Raw genomic sequence first — 21,438 nt, 5'->3', positions numbered from 1 at the left:
CGCTAATATAATATGTAATATAACTGCATTCATCCTCATTGACATAAGCTCTAAAGGACAAACAAAAACTGGTGGAAATCAACCTTTGCAGCCTGTATTATCATGGAAGCTTGAAAGGGGAGGCCCTGGGTCACTGAAAGCAATAAAAGCATCAGTCACCAAACAAAGTCACAGACAATAGTTGTGTTTCAAAGTAAAATTTTCTTTATCAGTATTTTTAAGTACTAAGGAGCCCAACTGTGTGTCCTAACTCGACTTTTATTTGAATTTCATTTAACGGATATTTTTGATGACTTTCCAAAGCACATCCTCACCCAACCTTAAATAACTCATGTTAACAGAAGGTACAAATGCTCAAGCTATGGTATTGATGTCCCAATAGGAAAATACAAAAATATATTTATGTATTTACATATTCACAATTTTACAGGTAGCTGCTGTCCCATCAAAATGCAGAAACCAAGTCCCAGCCCTCAGTGAAAACTGTACCAGCAATTTCTAAACCCCTAAAAAGGAGGAGGATGTTTGTCACAAATTGACCGCTGAGCAGAAGAATGGTGTTTTCATCACACTTCCAATCTCACAAGTGCTGGAGTGACCCTGAAGCAGGCGCAGATGGGCTGGTGTTGAGACTGCAGACCTTTGTCCCGGCTCCGTGCGAACCAGATTGGCAGCAGCCAGGAACAGCGCGGCTCCTCAGCCACCCCATGTCCACCCAGGCCTCAGTGAAACGGCTGAAAAGCCCTAGAGCTTTTTCATACTGTGTCAACAACTGATGTTCGTTAAACAAATGCTGTGACAGACACTGTAATTCACTGTTCCATACCTAGAAGCAAAATGACATTAAGTCAACTATTTAAAGGTATTTGGAGCCATTTCACTGTAGATGTCAATAAAACAAATGCTTCCTGCCAGTAATGAAGTATTTGTGTCAGAGCACCCTCCCCATGCAGCTCAGGTCCATATTGCCATTTTAAGCAGGGCAGATTATCATTCCAAATACACTGTATTGTAGTTCGGGGACAAATGCAGCAGAACAAGTCGGTACCAGCAGGGTCGGACACAGTGCTCTCCCCTCCTCCACTGCATTGCTAACCCTGAGGATGCTACTTGAGTTCATACAATTATTTCAATAGAACATTTCACATGCCCATTACTTTCACCAGTTCTCAGGACCAGCCAGGAGCGTCGTTAGCTCACTGCCACCACAGGTTCCTTTCTTGGTTGGTTGGGCTTGTTTGTTTCCCTACATTGTAGCATCAGCTCCCTAGGACCTGGTCCCATATCAAATCCCATAACTGTTTGTAAAGGTCTTCTGAATACACTTCGGATGCTACAGAGCTCGATCCATTGGTGACACCGGATGGGTTCACACGCTCCTGCTCAGCAGTCCTAGGAGCAGTGCCAAGAGTCCTCGGTGATTTATACTTATGACTAAGTAATCAATGTGATAAGATAAATGTTCCCTTCCACCAGCCTAACTGGACTAGTCCTACCTCTTACTTCACAGAGCGGAATTTCCTAGTGCAACACCACATGTAAATAGTTACGTACAATGTTTGCGTAAGATGTAGATAAATATAAAATGCACAGTCACATCCGAAATCCAGGATGGACAGCAGCCAGCAGCATTTAAAATGACAATAGTTCCTCTGAAGAGAGATAACACTGTAAATACAGTACAGCAGCAGCAGGTTGCGTTTTTCCCCAACTAGTACGTTCAGGTAAAGTAAGAAGCCAACTTACCTTCATTTATATTCTTCAAGTTGCAATTTTGAGCCTTCCAAAAGTATTAATGATATTCATTTTTACAAGCTCTGAAACGTCAGGGATAGACCTCTCAGGCCACTACCGGCGCTAACGAAACACTCGTTAAAAATAAACACATACTAAATCTACCTGGAATTTTAATGTATTGCTTACTAAGCATGCAACAACATGCTCAGCTTTTAATTTATAATGCAATAAAGCTTTCAAGCCTGAAGTCAAATTATTTAAGAACATTTCTGTTATCCTTCTCAGAATTCATTCATTTCTGATGAAGGAAAGATTAAATATAGGCTGGAAATATATCCATAATGTGTATGTTCACAGAAACTGCCAGACATTTTCACATCATTAACTCACAACTGAAATAAGTAGCATCACATACAGCTACGGAACACGCGCTGTCTGCAGCACTAACGTCAACCTCAGCACCACGCTGGCTGCACCGTGTCCCTCTGCAGCGAGGGCACAATCAGCTGTTTGCACACCAGCAATCTTACTGTACCGCCAGCGAGCTGACAGCCTGCGTGTGAAACACAAACAGCTTCCACTCTCAACCCACAGCTGAAGAGCCCTTGTGAAAAAGAAGAGCCAAAAATCAAGTAGCAGGGAAGACTAATTGTTCCAGCCTACGGTGAGAACATCCAAATCAAGCCAATCCCGAAAATAAGTTTCTACTCCACACGGCTCTAAGAATGCGAACTACTTACGGAGCCTGTTCCTATCAAGACACCTTTAGCAATCAGCCAAGAGCACGAGTGAACAGATCACCTTACGCCAGCAGGAGAAAACCAGCAGTGACACCCAAAGGACACAAAACCCCAACTTCAGGTCAGCTCTGCTGCTAACAGCCCCAAACCCCCACGTGGGAACTGTTCAGCCCAGGCTGCTCTCAGCTTACCCAACAGATCTTAAACCCTAACGAAGTTTTCTATAAACACATATATACACACATGATTAGAAACACCACCACTTAGTGCTGCTAAATACCTTTCAATTACCACACTTGCAAGCACTTGACGAATATTAAGCAAACCTCACAAAGATACTCCTGAAGTATTGCTGTAATTTCTCCAATGTTTAAGGAAAGCTAAGGCAGACCAAGGTAAAGAAGCAAACCCGTATCAGATGGGCTCGAAATCCACAAAACCTGCTGTAAACACTTTGTTCATGCGGTTTCTCTCTAGGGCCATTAATTTCAGTCTTTAGTAGCCAACATATCTGTCTCAAATACATGGAAAAGAAATGGAGGAAGATATAGACGTATACAGATATATGGTCACTGAAGTTCAAAACATCAGAACAACAGGTTGAAGTAGTTCCACCTCTCCTAACCAGAAGAGGAAATAACGTGGAGAACTGTGCAGCCCAGCTGGTCTATGGACCCATCCCACTGGAACCCGCTGCAGCTTCAGAGCGGCTCGTGAGGCGCAGGCTCCTGACCCCCGGGCTCCCAGCACAGACATCGCGGGACCCACGGGGGCCGCATCCTGCCCACGGCTGCCAAGAGCGAGCACAAACTCTGCCCCAGCTCAAAACATAGAACATTTTTCTAGTTGCAAAAATAGCTACATTAGAAACATCTTTGTATTTTTTTCTGCCTCAAAATATGCTAAATAAGACTGTATTATTATACATTGCTATGAAGTGTCTTTATACCAAATAAAATAATTGGTTTCTCCTACACATTCCTGAGTATTTGGGAACCACCAACACCAGTTTTCTGAAAATCAGTGCAGCTCTTTGGCTGATACCCATGCAGCTCTTTGGCTGATACCCATGCAGCTCTTTGGCTGATACCCATGCTCCCACAGCACTGCACACAACACAGCATCTCCTTTCCCACAGGGCACGGTGCTCCCTGCAGAACACGATTCATTCACCAGCGCCTGCAGATCCAGGCTATGGTGGAAAACAAAAAAGATCTGTTCTTTGTAAGTCTGCAGAGCTACTTTTATTACTGATTCTGATGACAGACAGGGTTAATGAAGTTCTTGCAGAGAACTCTCCCTTTCCTGGGCTAAATGCCCAAATTCTTTCAGGATTCACAAGACTTGTCTATTTAAATTGAGTCCAATTTTTTTTTTTTTTTCCTACAGAAAGGCCTGCACAGAATGTTCTGAAGAGAAATTTGGAATTAACCTTTCAAGGAAATTATAACTAGATGTGCAAGCTCTGCACAAGAGACAAATCACATTTCACACTATATTCTGCCCGCTGTGTAGCAATTTCCTATTATTCTAAAAAGCTTCAATGCTGAAGCATAAACTTGGTAGTATTGGATTATTTAAAACCATAAGCTCACCCATGCAAACCCAAGTCTCCCATCCTGCCCACCCAGCACTTCTTCCCCAGCCTCCCCTGACCTCAGGTTAACGCTGTGCTGTTGGAACCTTGAGGGAGCTGGAAGGAACAGGCTTTCCTTACCAAGACAACAGCTCCGCAGCCTCACTGCCAGTTTCTCTGAAAAGTCTCTGCTGTGTATCACAAGGCGCCTTTGGGCCATGCCCAGCTCACCAGCTCACGGTGATCAGAGGCTGAGCAGCTTCTCAGCACACAGGTATGAGAAACCCGCCTGGCGGAGCAGCCCTGCCCTGCCCTGCTCACTCCTCCCCCCCAAAACTGAGGTGCATCTCCCCGCTGATTTGCAGATATCACACAGTCCTGCAGACAATAATAAAACAGCACTGCTGGCAGAGAGCACGAAACCAAAGAATGAACAGACGTTTGCAAAGGCCCGTACATTATGTTTTCAAAATGCAGCATCTGTTCTATCTGCTGCCAGATACCCACCTATCAGCCACAGCCATGATGAGAAGTACTTAGGGTTAAAGTGCTAACGCAATTAAAAGAGAGAAACAAAAAAGTCCAGCTGAGGCACAGAATGCAATTTAGCTTTCAGCAATCCCTGAACTAAGTAAAATGTAATTTTCCAACCATCTCAGATTACCAGTTTTTATGAGTAATTATGCAGAACACAGCTGAAAATATCTACAATGGACTGGTTCATCAGCATTCAAAGACAACTGCTTGCCATCAGATACTTGCACAAACACAAAGGTTTGTTTCAGAAAAGAAACACAAATATTTACAGTATTTCAAAATAACCTACAATATGGTTTATTAATATCAATGCAAATTATGTTGACATCTTATTAATACCTGTGAATCAAACACTGCTACTCAGCACTAGAAATAAGTGAAGCAGCAAGCAACACGGCAAAGCAGAAAAATAGAAATTAGAGAGTGATGACAGCAAAGGATGAAATTGAGCCACTGTAAAACAAACCAGTTGAAAAAGCTACTAAGAAAAATATAAGTGAATATTGATACAGCAACTTACTTGGAAATAACATTAATTGCTGCGTGAAGTGTCCAGGTTGGACTGGAGTCAAAGATGGGGACAAAACACCCCCGTCCTGACTCCGTGCTCTGCTCCAACCCCTGGACAGCACCACAAACCAAACACGGATCAGCACAGAGCTGTCAGCAGGACTGCCTGGAGCTGTGAGCATCCGGGAAGCCAAGGGAGTGCGTGGGCAAGGTCTCTGTAAAAACAGCAAAGCCCTTTTGGTAGCACATGTTCCTGGGAGTGAGCAGAGTTCCCACACTACAACCAAGAGCTGCAGAACAACTTGTTTTATAGGGGTAAATGTGTGGAAAAGAGGAACGCATGAAGAAAAATAAGGTATTTAAATAAATAGAAAGTATTTATTAATGAATTTGTAACATTTACGAGTTGATTGACAGACATGGACCAGTTCAGATCAAACCAAGGCAAGAAAGAGGCAAGTCCCAAGGCCCAGCAGCGCGAAGCACTGGGAGGCAGCGGCAGGACCACGCCAGGCAGTGTAGAGAGCAAACCAACCTTTACAACAGGGAGTGCAGCAGAGCTGCTTCCACAGCGGCTCCCGACCCCCAGGACCACGCCAGGCAGTGCAGAGGGCAAACCAGCCTTTAAACAGGGAGTGCAGAGGCAAACCAGCCTTTAAACAGGGAGTGCAGAGGCAAACCAGCCTTTAAACAGGGAGTGCAGAGGCAAACCAGCCTTTAAACAGGGAGTGCAGAGGCAAACCAGCCTTTAAACAGGGAGTGCAGCAGAGCTGCTTCCACAGCAGCTCCCAACCCCGCTCCACTGCACCGGGACTCACTCCCTGAAGAGCTTACAGCCTAAGCCAAGCCCAAAGCCTACAGTGAGGTGAGAGTCTGGGGAAGAACATCACTGCCACGCGCTCTCAGCAAAACCAACAGCCACGTGCTTGCGGGCAGCAGTAATTCACACTATGGTAACAGCACGAAGGAAAAACTATAGACAACAGCAACTGAGTCTGGAGAGAATAAATGCTACATATTGGACACACGAACAAAAGGTACCCTGGTTACCAGTGCTGCCTGGTGACTTAAGAGTAGATAGAAACTTAAATATGGTCCTGAGTAACAAATCAGAGCATCTCCAAAGGGAAACTATATTGCCCTCATCATCTAGCTGCTTTTATCAAACTCATTAGTGCCATCTATGTCACCAAAAAAAAGAGCAAGCTGGCAGTCAGCTGGTGCCAACCCCAGTGGAACAGCAGGGCAGGTAACATGTGACCCCAGCAGCGTCTGATAAGACTCATGATGAATGATTCATCTGCAACTTCACTCCCTCTGCAGCATCACACGCAAACAGGTTGTGCAAAGCACACCCGGCACCCCAGGTCCTGCCCAGCGTCCCCTCCCTGCAGCCCGTCCCGCCGACCGCCTCACACGCAGCCCTCTCCACCAGGGCCGGTCCCTCCGCGGCGCTGGCGCAGTGTTCGACTCACGGTTATCACTGTCATCAATACACAAGCGAAAATATTTAAACATTATTTGCAGCAATTTTTTGCTGAAGTAGCTGCACCTCGGTTAACAGGACTTTTCTTCAGACAGAACTGCTCAAAGTTTTCCCTCTCCCTGCATTACTGATGAAGCACAAAAGCTAAAATAATTCATCATAGTCACTTTAAAGTACAAACCAAGGAGACTAAAAGAAACCCCATTAGATAAGTCACAGAGTAAGTTATTGCATACCTTAACATACAAAGAACCGAGAGCAAACACAGGTAAAGAACCATATCAAAGACTGTTTACCCTTGGATGGTAAAGTTCTTACAACTGACATTATGTTATAAATTGAGTAATTGACCCGCAAGGAAGTAAGGAGCTCAAGAGAGTTAAAAATTACCCTATAAATACCATAAAGATTAACAGATCTGTAATACCCACCCAAGAAGCACTTACTCTAAGTAGAATGATTATGAAAACACAGCAAGAATATTTACTACATAGTACCGAGTTCAGTATATACAGACTGCCACAAAAGGCAGCACTGGTTCTTAATATAGTGACAGCTGAAAGTCACCACTTAGATTTCCCAGCTGATTAAAGGGGAGCGTACAGACACACACAGTTGTGACTGATTTGCTTCTTTGCAGTACATTCATATATTTTTAAAAACCTTTTCAAGGTTGTTGGGGTTTTTTTGTTCCAGTTTAACAGTTTTGAGACTTACGTTTTGCACAACTCAACAGAAGAGCTAATGAAACACCGATAGCATGAAAGAACCAAAGCAGAACTTCCATGAATGGAAGAGAAGGGCATTTTTGTGTCCATGTTTGTTGATGCCCGTTCTACCCTGAGTCCCTGCTCTTGGAGGAAAGGAACCTCAGAATATCTACAAGTTTTGTCTCCCTCTCCTCACTACAATGACATACGTATGTCCCAAGAACCAGAACCCTCCACAAGTTCTCCAGGACAGTGTTGACATTCAATGTTCCTATGCAAGAAACAAAGCGTTCCAACAAGGAGAAAAGCCACTCCTTTTCGGGCCAGCATAGACAAGTGTCCACAAGGTTAAAAACAGGAGAGAGACTTAAACTGAAATTCCTGAAAGGAATCATATTGAATGTGCTCTGAAGTTGCGATCCATCCTGTAGGTCAACATTCCCCAATTATTGCTCCATTTGCAGTGATTCTGATCTCGAGCTCCACGGTTTAAAAATCACCAGGTTAGGGAAAAAGTTACTGTCTCCAGTAAAGATGATGGTTTGCTCTAAGGAAAGAAGACAAATTGGAGAAAAGTTATCCTGCACTACTTGAGCCAGCGAGCACCTGGGGAGCGGGCACGGCCGGAACCGCTCACGCACCGGAGCAGCAACCCCAGCTATCCAGCGCCCGTCTTTCCCCTCGGCTTCACGCACACCACGAGTTTTCAACAGGCTGGTGGATGTTTCCCACCTCAAAGCAAGTGGGCTTCTCAAAGATCCAACGACAAAAGCAACTGGAGAACAGTATCTGTCACTGAGCTCTGCAAAATGAAAGACTTGCAAACCCTGCGCAGGGCGTGGAGCGACACCTGCTCCGTCAGCAGCCCGGGCTGGGCGCGGGTCACAGCCCTTAGCACTTCGCTTTTTGATCCCTCAGTACTGGCGCACTAGGTGAGGCGACCCTGGTTCACGTGGATACAGCACATGGACGAGCAGGATGGTGAATGTGTCCCCCAAACGGGACCGCACAACCTGTCCTGGGGAATCCCACCCAGACCAAACACTGAAGGATGTTTTGGGTCCAAAAGGTGGGATGCTCTGTTGAAACAGGACACTGAGACCTCCTCAGGAAGGACCCTCAGCTGTCTCCCAGCAATGCTGAAATGCATATCTGGGGACGCATCAGCCAGGCTGCTGACAGCCACTCATTTCATAAATAGCTGTGGCAGCGCAAGACATTATCACCCCCTCCTTGAAGGGGAATCTGCTCTCTTCTCCAGCATTGCCACACACAGGTTTATCACCCTCCATTCCTCGCTGAGGCTGGTTCTGCGAGGGCTGAGCTCACCAAAGGGCTGTGCCGGGGCCGTGCCAGCTCTCCCATCGCGGCTGTGCCAACGCGGCATCGGCGGCAGCTCTTCCGCGGCTCCTTTCCAAAAGGGGTTTCTGGAACAGCCTTAGCAGCATCTCCATGCTCGGAAAAACAACATTTCAACGTGATTTCCAACTGATGTTACACAAACAGTCCGTCCATTGTTTTTTTTTTTTTTTTTAAATAATATTACACGTTATGTTGAGAGAATGAGTGCAGAGGTGCAGCCACATTTTAAAGACATGGTGAACTGAAATACGCCCGGACCACCACACCTACCAGCTCCTGACAGAGACATCAGAATAGCTTCAGAATGAGAACTGCCTGAAATTACAACCAACACCACCCAGTACTTTGATAAAACATCAAAATAAACCGTGCTCCTAAAAAGCAAATGCATTGGTCCATTAAGGGGGTGCCTGAGCTCGGTCCCAAGGCAGCGCAGGGCCCGGCACCAGCGTGGGTTCTTACCAGAGCTCGAGGCCAGAGCTGGAGACCTAAGCTGCTCTAAGTGAATAAACACAACAACTTTTAAAAGTGCCTGGGGACTGTAGGATACCTGTTAACAGTCCACAAAAAACAGAGATAATGAGGAAACAAGCATAAGGAAAAGCCATGAGCCAGCAGCAGCAAATTCTTAATTTAAAAAGAACAATCTTAACCACCTTCTACATTTGGTGATCAGACATGTTGTAACTATTTTAATGAGTTTTATAATTGCCATGATGCACTAGCTCACGGAACAGTAAAGCAGCGTATCCCATTCACAGCCAGAACTTGGTTCATGTCGTTCTGTGCACAAACTCCAGTTCTGCCATCTTGAGAGCTTAGCAGAGAACCCCAACTCTACCAAAAATCACCAGGCCTTTCGCACCTGCACTTGGACTCCGTTATAAACATGGATTTGCTCCATGCTGCTCTGGCCATTTCTAATCTACCCAATTTTGTTGTGTAAAAACCAGTACAAGAGCAGGGCAGACGATTCCACCTCACCTACCGAAACCCAGCAGACTCTGAACAGGTCACTCATCAACTACCTGCAAGTCTTTTTCTTTTCTTTTTTTGAGATGTAATAAAGAACACATTCTGCCTGCTGAACATGCATTTGAGAGGTTTCAAGAACACTTTGGAGTACAAAATTCCTAGAGTCTCATTCACTGACACCATTTGGTTTGAAACAGATAGAGTCTGCTGCCGGTTCACTTAAACGTGTAACAGGAAACTCAAATTTGAATAAAAGGTTGTATTACATTACTACTGGTTTTATATGGAAGGCTTCTTTCCTCTCCCATCTGTGACAGACAGCTGTTCGCCGCCTGCAATCCGGGGGAGCAGACACTTAGAGTAGCACCAAGCTGCGGTAAACACTTTAGAAATTCAATTTCTTTAATTGTACTGACACCGTAAAATTATTTGCAATTTATTGCATCACGCCCCGTGATGCGCTGTGTGGTATGACAAAACACTGGAAGCTAAATATACTCTTTTAATTCAATTTTGAAAATATTTTTTTGGGAAAGGTTTTTAAATGTTCAAAACCAATCCAAGAGGCTTCTCAGGCCTGTACAACCATGGCGCTTAAAGCGAGTCCAGATGTTTACATACTTAGCACAGGTTAGAACTTGAACTAATCCTGATCCAGTCCAACGTGCATATCAAAAATAAGCCAAGATAGAGGAGCACCTATCTACCCACAAGGAAGACGTGACAGCTCTACAGACTGCTGCATCTGAACCGCTATTAAAAATAACTCCCTGTGGTTTTCTGGTTTTAAGCAAAACTCAGCTCAGAAGCTCCAGAGCCGCCCCCTCTGTCACACAACACCCAGAAGCTCCGCTCTCCCTGTCCCACATCTCAGCAGCTAAAGGCAGCAGCTCCCAGCCGGCCCTTAACAGCACACACACACACCCCCCCAGACCGGTCAGAAATTCTGTGTCATTCAGACACACGCAGCCCTTCCAACCTGCTGGAAACTAACGCTGCGATTTTGAAGTCAGTTTTTTCAATCTAGATTTTGCATGCAATTTTTTTGGCTTCTGTTTTTCTTCTTGAAAAAGAAAAATACAGTCTGGGCCAGCACTACCTCTCAGTCTGAACACATTCTTCTTCTGTCTCCTGCATACTAGTTTTTCTTTCCTCCTTTTAACTTTAGAGACCCAGCTCAACAGCAAACCATGGAATCCAGAAGTGGAGGAGCCCTAGAACACCCCCTCAGCAGCCCCGGGGGGGCAGTTCCCCAGGGGAAAAGGTGAAGACAAAGCTACAGAAAACACGAACTGCCCTTTCAGCAGCCACAAAGAGGAAAGTGGCTCAACCCTCCTATTTAATCAAACTTCCCACCCATTCATTTTCAGCTCCTTAGTTTTACACCAACTCACGGAGCTAAGCCACCTCGCCAATATTCAGCAGGGCACCCCTGGCACAGGAACAGCAAACACAAGGAAACCACACGGTTTGGTGGCACCAATCTGTTCGATATGAGCTCGGCCATCCGGGGACTTTGCGTGACACGGGGACAAACCAAATCTTCCTGATTCTGTTATCCTCAGCTCTCAGATAAACCCTGCTTATCTTCTAGGGCACTTAAAGACGTATCAATGAAAAGCACAAGGAACTTGCTGAGTATTTGCTTGTACTAAAGCTCTGCAAAGGGAAGGGTGAGTATAATAAACACGGAGTTAACAGGACTTAGAAGGAACTATTTTCAAGGCCTCTGTCTCTAACAGGACGAAGCGTTAATTCTGTCCATTTTAGACAACAGACTGGTTAAGTGAGGTTACAAGACAAATGCAGCAGCGTGTGTCACAGGTAGAAGGGCCATTCATGACCTCCTTAACCATCATTCTGTGCTCAGACCATATGCAGCATCATGGCCACTGGCCATGCTGGTGAGTGTTGAATTGTAGCAATACCTGAGGAAGTTGCAATTAAAACATGTTCGCTCAATGGTAGAGAGAAGCCCAGCTTCTAAAATGAGGTTCCATGTATTTATTTTTTCCTCATTTGCTGGAGATTACCACGAACAATCTCTTCTGTAAACAACATTGTCTATGAAAAGCAGATTAGAATGATCAAAGCTAAAACACAAGTTGGGTACTAAGCTCGTTTTCTGTGAGGACTGCATCCCAACGCTGCTTTCATTTGGGACAGGGCGAAAGCCAAGCCCCGGAGGTCACACTGATGCCCACTTCCATGACTGTTTCTGAAGTCCTCCTCTGCTCCTCTAGCAACACATGGTCAATTTTCTTCCTTTAAATGCAGGGTGAATACATTTGATTCCTCCCCCCTGCCCCACTCAGTGGCAGCTCCAGCGCATACAGTCCAGTCCATACTGCCATGTTGTTCGTTGTATATGCATTTTTCACAGCACTGAGGTTAAATATACTGGGTACCACATAAAATAGGAAAAGATGTTAAAATACATCCACTAATTCATCTTCTACCCATGCAGAAAGCGTGTTCTGAAGGTGGGCTTGTTGGCAACTGCCTCCATTTTACAGCTAAGAAAGCAGGGGCAGAGCGGCACAAAAGCCCACACAGGTATTGCTGGCTCCTATCCCTATACAAAAAATAATACTTGTTTTACCCTGGGTAAACAAGCATTAATAAACCATTCAGCACACAAAAAACTGTCTAAATCCATCAAAAGACGCCTTTGGACCAACAGGTAGGTCTGAATAAAGCCCAAAAGCACACTGAAGATAAATACCAGAATCTCCCACCGGTTTCTCTAGGACCAGCTTCAATTACTACAAGAAATGAGAAAGGCCAGTGAAGGCTCAATATTTTCAATGTACATTTCAGTAGGATACATTGGCATAAAACTTTTTTGGGTAGGATCACAGCAGGCCAAGTACTACTAAAAAAAATTAAATCTGTTTCCCAGTGTGGGCCTGGAATCCAAGTTATTGGAATCCGAGTTACTCATCTTCACCTGCTTTTCTCCCAGCAAAGTGAATACTGAAGAATCTGAAAAGGTCTATTAAAACTCATACGCAAATGACATGTCTGTCCTCTCTTGTAAAATATGTATTTGTGAAGTAAGAAAATTCCAGAGGAAGAAGGAGAAATGAACAAGCACAAGTGTTTTACACACTAAAAACTCCCAAGGCTGATTCTGTTGTGACAAGTCCTGCTGGGGTGGCAGCAGCCACTCACACCCCATCTCCAAATCTCCATTCCAGAGGATGCTCTTTTTCCGTCATAATAAAAGTTCCTCCCAGCCCCCATTTTTTTAGGTCCCAGAGGCACAGAGCCATAGGAAACAGGGGCAGCAACATTCTTATCTAAAATAAGTTCCTTTTTTTTTTCACTGTTGTTGCCTAAAAGAATATGACTGCTGCAAAGAATGTGGACGGGGAAAATACCAGTGGAAACAGTTTACTCAACATCAAAAGATGTCTCCAAAGTAAAAACTGTAGAAACGTTGCAGAAGTTAAACAGTTACAATGATTCACCAAACTGAACTTTTGACGGAGACACAGAAATGACAGCAAGACAGTCACAATGTGTCATGAACTTGCATCACTGGACTTCTAATTGCTACAATATTTCCTATCAAACTACTTATACTGCAATAATGCCACAGGCAATCACCATTGGCAGAGATGTTCCGTGTGTGCGAACAGACAGACAAACAGATGGAGCTCAGAAATCCACCATTATTCTAAACAAGCATAAATCACACTTCGGAGGGAATGACATCTTGGGGGGGAAAAAAAAAATGGTGTTTCATAGTTCAGCTCTCACATGTCCTCACCAAAGCAACGCGGTAATCGCTACAGCGCCGGGTTCATCTCCGAGCTCCGATCTTCGGAGAGAGCACAAGGGAGAGCGCCCTGGAGCGGGCGGGCTGCTCCGCGGGAGCTGCGGGCTGGGGACAGGAGGGAGCAGCAGCCGGAGGGGCCCGGCCCAGCGCCTCCCGGGGCTCTGGGTCCCAGCCCGGACAGAAGGAAACGCGCCCAGCGGGTCTCGGGGGCAGGCACGGGGTGCCGGTGCGGGGGCTGCTCTGCTGGGGCACGTGTGCTCGGCAGCGCTGCTGCTTTTAATGGAGAAAATACCCTCCCTCTGAAACACTCCGCGATGACACCAAACCACACAAATATTCGTATATTTACACTGGTTTTAAGTTTGCTCGAACCTTAGCGCTGCCAGACTCCACTTCCCCGAGCGGAGCCGTTGCCGACCCGCCCGCCCGCCCTCCCGGTTCCGGTGCCGTTCGCGGTGCCGTTCCCGCTCCCCGCGGCTCCGCTCCCGCCCGGGCACGTGTCGGCCCCGGGGCCGGCGGCGGCAGCTCCGGGAGGCCGGAAGGCCACGAGGCGCCGCGGCCCGGACCCCGCGCCCGCCCGGGTGTCCGCACGCCCCTCGGCGGCCCCGGCAGCGCGGCCGCTCGCACCCTCGCTCGACCCGCGGCCCGGGGCGGCCCGGGGGGCGCGGGCGGAGCGCGGCAGCACCGCCTGAGGGGCCGCGCGGTGCAGGGGCCCGCGGCGGGCACACCCCCGGCACGGCACGGCACGGCACAGCGCGGCCCGACCGCGGCCCTCGGCGGCCGCGGGGCCCTGTGGTGCTCACCTGCGGCCGGCGAGGCGGCGGAGAGGCGCCGGTGCCCGTCCCGGGGGGGTTCAGGCGGCCGCAGCCCCGCAGCGAACGAGCGAACGACGCCGCGTCCCGCACACAACTTCGCCGCGCGCGCTCGCCGCCCGCGCACGCGCTGCCCGCCGCCGCACGGGCGCGCGCCCCGGCGGCTGCCACGCAGGCCGGGCGGGCCGGGAGCGCGCACGGGGCGGGGCCGCGCGGCGCTCTGCCCACCTGCCGCCCGCGAGCACCGGGGGTCCGTTCCGCGGCCCGCGGCGCTGCCGGAGCCTCGCGGCTCCCGTGGGACAGAGCGGGAGCGGAGCCCGCGCCGCGGCCTTGCCGCCCCGGAAGGCGCCGGTTTCCCCGCGGCCCGGGTGCCGGCAGGGACGCCGCGGCTCTCCCGCCCTGCAGAGCGGCGCCTGCTTGCGGGGTTTCCCGCGTGCAGCCGCAACTCGCGATCCCGGCACTGGCTCCTTCCGCCGCTCGGCAGACGGGGCGCGGCGGCGGGAGCACAGAGCGGTTGCACAACGGCGGAGCCGCCGCCGCCTCTTTTGCTTTGCTTCCCTTCCCCGGGTGCCCGGAGCGAAGCGCGGGAGTGTGCTCACAGAATATGGGTCTGAACGGGTCCAGCTCTAAAATGCATTCAGCGTTTCAGATGCAAAATCCTTAATTCATAAGTCGCTGTGTTTTGTGCATGAAGACAAATGTTAGTACTCAGCACGTTTAAGTTGAATTTGAACTTTAAATTCAACGGGATTTTTACAAGTGAGCAAAAACGTGAAAGTGAACTTCACAATAAATAAAAACGAAACTAGCACGTCTCGTCTATTTGCCTGAACTGGGTGAAAGGCTCAAGGTAGCTCCATATCTGGGGAGAAATGCAATTGCTCTTATTTTGTCAACTCGTGCACTCCAAGGCCTGGCTCCATCAGAACGTGTTTGCTGGTGCGACTGGGGAACTCCCAGTGCTGTCATGGCAGAACGTGCTAATGCCAGTGTGGCTTTGAGAAGTTCAGCAAATGAAACAAGCTGTGCAAGCAACTGCACCTTTGGTCAGTGTAACATCATTTCTGCTCAGCCCTTTGCCAGTTTAAAATATCTTTTTATTTTTTAATCTCTAGTGGAGGCTCTTGAACTGTTTTGAGCTGTTGGTGTGGGGTGAATCACAGCTGCCACCTGAGCTGGGATGGCACAGGCAGGTACGGGGGAGCCCGGCTCCGCTCAGCCCCGTTTGTTAACTCCCACCAGCCCCCCAGAACGACACTGTGCACACAGGAGCCCCGTTCTCTGGGACACGACCGTGGTTTGAGCCAATTTGTCCCATGCCTTGGCCTTTACATGTTGCCAAATTCCTTCAGGTGTCCTGGTGCCGCACTCAGCTGTCCGGAGCAGACTCGGACGCCCAGCTGCACGGAGACTGTGTTACTCACAGTGCCCGGGAGCAGTGGGGAGAGGCCCCAGCCCACATTCCATGTGCTACGTTCACAAACACCCACTTTCCAGGGAAATGCCTGAGCTGGCGTGGAGCGTGATGCTCTGCAGCGGCTCCTCTGCACCCACTGCAGCGGCTGCACCTGCGGCAGAGCTGTGGGACCTGCTACCAAAGATATTTTGGTTCAGATAAGTCACTTTTTTCCAGCAGACTCGGTTCACATAGTTTAAGCTCCAAAGTAAGCCTCTGTTCCCCAGAACCTGAAAAATCATGGCAGATCTCTGGTCAAATGACGTTGTTTATCCTTTGAAACTCCTAGGAAAATGTTCTTGCTAAGGCAGTTCCAGTTCTGGCATCCAGAGAGACAAACTGCAGCGAATGTTTGCAGGATATTCAGGTGGTTTTGTAAGACTTGAACTGTTTCTTTTGGAAATGTCACTGGGTTTTGTTTTTGTTGTAAAGTTGTTTACACAAAGCTAATATAAATTCAGTGCATTCGGTTTGGGTGAATATAAACAAGATCCTTCAGGGGCTCAAGTTTCTGATACATCTCACATTTAAGATACTGGAAAACTCAGTTCTCTCTCCCTGAGCATTTCTGGTGGCGCAAAGAGCTTTCTCTGGAGGGGGCAGATGCCTGCACAGCTCTGCAGTGCTTCTCACTAGAGACAGAGCAATAGACACAACAGATGGAAACTAAGAGGCCACCTGGTTTTAAAGCAAATCATATCATCAATCTATCAGTACAAAATCTGAAACATGGGAAAGTGCTTAGAGAAACAAAATTAATTCAGTTTTTTTCTCCAAACTCAAGTTTTCCAAGGTCTGTTGATGTGCCATTTGCAAAAATGCATTTCTTTCTCTTAAAAAGAGAGTGTCAGCGGAGCGAGGTAGAAGGACTTCAGTGGTTTACAGCAAAACAACAAAAAAAGAAATCTTTTGTTGCACTGCCATAAGTCACCGGCGTTCTATTCAGAAAAGCTGCTTTCAAAAATCTGCCACGTTCTCGTGCACAGCTTCAAGATCCAGGTTGTTCTAAATTAGACAGACCAGACAGAATTACTTGAGATTATCAACAGCAATTCAGTTAGGAAAGAAAATTAAATTTCCTCAATTAAGTCTTACCAGAAATAGACTTTATTTCACAGCCCGTGCTATAGTTCTGTGTGATATTCTCTTTTCAACAACCCCAAAGTGAGAACAAGCGAACACAGCAAGTAAGCACAAAATATCAGTGGGGGCTAAGAAAATGAACCAGGAACATTTCTGTGTGAAGATTGCCAGTAACAAGTCTGGTTTGGGAAAACTAGAACGATCTTGACCCAAATCTTTAAGGATTTTAAATCACCATACAATCAATTTGATTGATTTACTTTATCCTGAGTGCTAAATGCAGCTGTCACTGTATCCTTCATCCTCTGTCCAGTATCGATAAAATCCCAGCCTTACTGACTTAATATATGCCTATTGACTTATTTGTTATTTTCCGTGCTTAATAGCATACACCAAGGACACTCTGCTGCAAGTTCTTTTCATGAAAAAAAGTTTTCTTCTTCCTCAACTGAAAAGGGCAGAGTTTCAAGAGTCAGTTTTGCAGCAGTAGCTGGAGGAGCCCGGCTGTGCCTGCACAGCCCCGCTGCAGCACGGCTGCTCCTCACACTGCACACAGATCAGTGTGCAGTGCCCCACTGCAGCACGGCTGCTCCTCACACTGCACACAGATCAGTGTGCAGTGCCCCACTGCAGCACGGCTGCTCCTCACACTGCACACAGATCAGTGTGCACAGCCCCGCTGCAGCACGGCTGCTCCTCACACTGCACACAGATCAGTGTGCACAGCCCCACTGCAGCACGGCTGCTCCTTACACTGCACACAGATCAGTGTGCACAGCCCCACTGCAGCACGGCTGCTCCTTACACTGCCCAGTGTGCACAGCCCCACTGCAGCATGGCTGCTCCTTACACTGCACACAGGCCAGTGTGCACAGCCCCACTGCAGCACGGCTGCTCCTCACACTGCACACAGGCCAGTGTGCACAGCCCCACTGCAGCACGGCTGCTCCTCACACTGCACACAGATCAGTGTGCACAGCCCCACTGCAGCACGGCTGCTCCTCACACTGCACACAGGCCAGTGTGCACAGCCCCACTGCAGCACGGCTGCTCCTTACACTGCCCAGTGTGCACAGCCCCACTGCAGCATGGCTGCTCCTTACACTGCACACAGGCCAGTGTGCACAGCCCCACTGCAGCACGGCTGCTCCTCACACTGCACACAGATCAGTGTGCACAGCCCCGCTGCAGCACGGCTGCTCCTCACACTGCACACAGATCAGTGTGCACAGCCCCACTGCAGCACGGCTGCTCCTCACACTGCACACAGATCAGTGTGCACAGCCCCGCTGCAGCACGGCTGCTCCTCACACTGCACACAGATCAGTGTGCACAGCCCCACTGCAGCACGGCTGCTCCTTACACTGCACACAGATCAGTGTGCACAGCCCCACTGCAGCACGGCTGCTCCTCACACTGCACACAGAGCAGTGTGCACAGCCCCACTGCAGCACGGCTGCTCCTCACACTGCACACAGAGCAGTGTGCACAGCCCCACTGCAGCACGGCTGCTCTTCACACTGCACACAGATCAGTGTGCACAGCCCCGCTGCAGCCTGCACGCTCGCTTCTCATATTTCTGTAAGGTTCCAGTCCCAGAGGAAGCATTAACGCTAAAGGAATGCATACCAGTGTGGAACTAGTCTGCAAGTCAGTACAAAATCTCTCCAACAGATTGCTCCGAGAAACACCTCTTTTTTACCAGATTTGAGATCTGCAGATTGATCTCATGAGCATTTGTGCAGCAGTTTAGTCTCAAATTGATAAGAGTGCTGCGAAAAAGAGAGAAATAGAATCAAAGGAGATTAAAAAGCGCCGGTCTTCAGGAAGATAAGGCAACCTAGAGCCGCCACGTGACGCAGCATCGCTCCAGCTCAGCCGCCTGCGGATCTCATCAGGGAACCAGATGTGACCAGTGGCAGAATATCCTCCGCAGCGTGAGATCTGGAGTTTGTGATTGCCATCCAGGAAAGGGGAGATGGGAAAGTATGATGGAGAAAATGTCCCCTTTTTTATAGAGTTCAATTGCTTAGAAGAAAGACACATTTAAAGAAAAAGGGATGCTAGGAAGCACGCTCAGGAAGGTGTCTGGAAGAAAGAGCAGAAGGATTTTTCTCATGGACAGAAAATTTAAACTTGCTTCCTCTTTTGTGGTGATTGTTTTAAATGATTAAGTGGCAGCAGACAGTTCTCATTCATTCCTTTGGTCAGACGAAAACAGGGTGGGGCAGCACAGAAGAAGAAGCAGAAGAGGCCTGTTGTCCCTTACGAGCAGGGCAGGAAATGGTGCCATTTCATTCATGACTTCCCTGGTTCTCCCTGCAGAGAGGACAGGCGGGGAGAGGAAGATGGAGGGTTTCAGGCACGCAGGCTTGTGGTCGCTGCTTATTTTGGGGAGAGAGGGAGAAGTTTGCTGTTCAGAGCTGGAGCTGGGATGCAGAGTAAGCTGTGTGTCCTGCACACACAGATTTCACTCACTGCACTCTTGAGAGGGAAGGAGTTGTGGATGCCTTGTGTCAGCCCCTAGCAAAGGATTTGGAGATGAAGCCTGTGCCCTTGAATTTGTATTCAAACAAAGACCAGAGCGGTGGTGCAGGGAGCAGAGTGCTGGGGCGAGGCCCCCAGCAGCCGGTGCGGCCGAGCAGATGGGCTGTCGTGTTCTCAATCAACTGCAGTTTTTAAGGTCATGCCTAGATAATGAACATCACAGCACTCAAGCCTACAGATCATGAATATATGGATGAATATTGACTCACGCATTTTCCTTTCTGCAGCTCGGTTCATGTAACTTCCCCTCTGCTCCAAAGGCAGCGTGTCCTCCCGTTCGGTGTCTGCAGGCTCTGCAGCACCCTCTGCCCGCTCACAACTCCCTGGCTCTGCTGGCAGCTCAGCTTTTGACAGCGTGTGGTCACTGTGATCTGCAGCTCCCATGGGCCTCTTTTGGGAACTTCATAATATGGAAGAAGAAAGCAGATAAGCAGATAAGATAAATAATGCCAGGCAGTGAAAGGTTTGCTTGATTTCAAAGAGAAAGTCCCCAACGAGGTAATTGCAGCTGCAGTGCCGGTATCAGCTGCCGATGCAGGGGAGCTCTGCCGGAGGCCGAGCGGCCGGGCTGGCTGGGCTGGAGCCGCAGGTCACGGACACACGGACGGTGTCGGGAACAGCAGAGCCTGGGCTCAGGTGCCAGCTCAAACCAGATGTTTAGCTGGTAGCAAGGATACACCATTCTAACTGCTTCATTCTTGCGTTAGCAGAGGCACAAGCCTTACTGCTTTGTCTCCCTTGTTTTCTTAATGATCTGCGTGAAGTTGGCCCCTGTTTATATAGTGTCTCTGGTTGTTAGTGAGACTCAAATGCCTTCCCTTACTCAGCCATGCTGGAGTTCTCTGTTTTTTTTGCAGAGATTTGTTTTCTTACAGTTCCGTGAGTCGATTTCTTGAAAAAGAAAGAGAAAAGGGAAGAAAGGGAAGGGGGAAGGGGAAAGGAAAAAGGGAAAAGGAGAAGAGGAGAAGCCAAGAAGAAGAAAAGCAATTGAAGCCAGATTGAGCAGCTCTGGCTTTAACAGCCCCAGGCCCTTCCCCTACTCTCCCTGACATTCCTCCTCGAGACCCCTTCCAAGTGTTCTGGGCGAGTTTCTCAGGAATGCGCAGTTAGGCTGGGTCTCTGAGAGCTCGGCCTGTTATTCCCCAGGAGCTGGCAGAGCTTCCCCATCTTCACAGCCAGATGTTACGCGTGTGACCCTGCCAGCAGCCGCCTGCACCTTCCTGCTCCCAGTGCCTCTCGGGGGAGGCTTTCTGAGAATCTATTCTGGGTAATACTTTTCTTCTGTGATTTGTTCTCTTCTTCACTTCTAAGATCTGTTCGCAGCACCAACGTTATACAATTTCACAGCCAGAGAAACTGGGATGCATTTTGCTGTAAACTTCAATGGGAGCAAAGCAGATTAGTAACATTGTAGGATTTGGGGGTTCTACTCATAAATCAGGACCCAAGATGTGCTTGGTGTTGTGCAAAAAAATACAGAACAAAAGAAGATTCTTGCCCAGAAAAAGCTTGCAGGTAAGTTTTAAGTTTCAGACCAACCATATGGAAACACGGAGACAAAAGAATGCAAATGAAAAATGAGGCAATATTGGCTAACATAGCACACAGGGATCATACAACACCAACAGCTCTTCTTCCGTCTTTTCTTCCCCTTTTCTATATATTCCTCTAGCTTATAACCAGTTATGGTGATGCACATACCTGCCAGGATCAAATTCTTTAGAAGTGCAGCAACAATCACTACACACTGCATGACAGCTCTGTGATTTTATAACTTCACGTCCCGTGGGACACTCACAGGAGATCTGAACAGTCACGATTGGTCTTATCCACCCTCCTCCTTTCTCTTCTACTGCTTTTCTCAGTTTTGAACTAAACTAGAAACTTTGTGGACAAAACCTTTGTCCTGTGCCCAGCACACGGGACTCCTGACCACTGTTACACTCTCCAAGAGCTGCCGCACTACAAATACTTCACATACGCCTCACAGCTAATGACTTGTCACTTCATTTAATTTATCAAGATGTGAAATGGAGATTATACCTTACCTCAAAATGAGCAGAGGTGGAGGTGGAAATAATGAAGTTTAATACCATTTTATGATACCAGGAAACAAATGACAA

At 48.1% G+C, this 21,438-nt stretch overlaps 1 protein-coding gene across 2 annotated transcripts in view; it reads right to left on the bottom strand.

Annotated features, from left to right (window-relative positions):
• Window positions 1-14,379, bottom strand: part of NEK6 (NIMA related kinase 6) — a 49,519-nt gene extending 35,140 nt beyond the window's left edge. Inside the window, exon 1 of one of the 2 annotated variants that reach the window (XM_065853900.2) lies at window positions 14,221-14,379. The gene's annotated coding sequence lies outside the window, so the exon portion shown is untranslated. The remainder of the gene's footprint in view (window positions 1-14,220) is intronic. The other variant, XM_065853899.2, reaches the window with a different exon arrangement.
• Window positions 14,380-21,438: the final 7,059 nt, after the last annotated feature.

Source organism: Patagioenas fasciata, chromosome 20, assembly GCF_037038585.1.
Source record: "Patagioenas fasciata isolate bPatFas1 chromosome 20, bPatFas1.hap1, whole genome shotgun sequence".
Taxonomy (NCBI): Eukaryota; Metazoa; Chordata; class Aves; order Columbiformes; family Columbidae; genus Patagioenas; species Patagioenas fasciata.
This window is presented reverse-complemented; position numbering and strand designations above follow the sequence as displayed.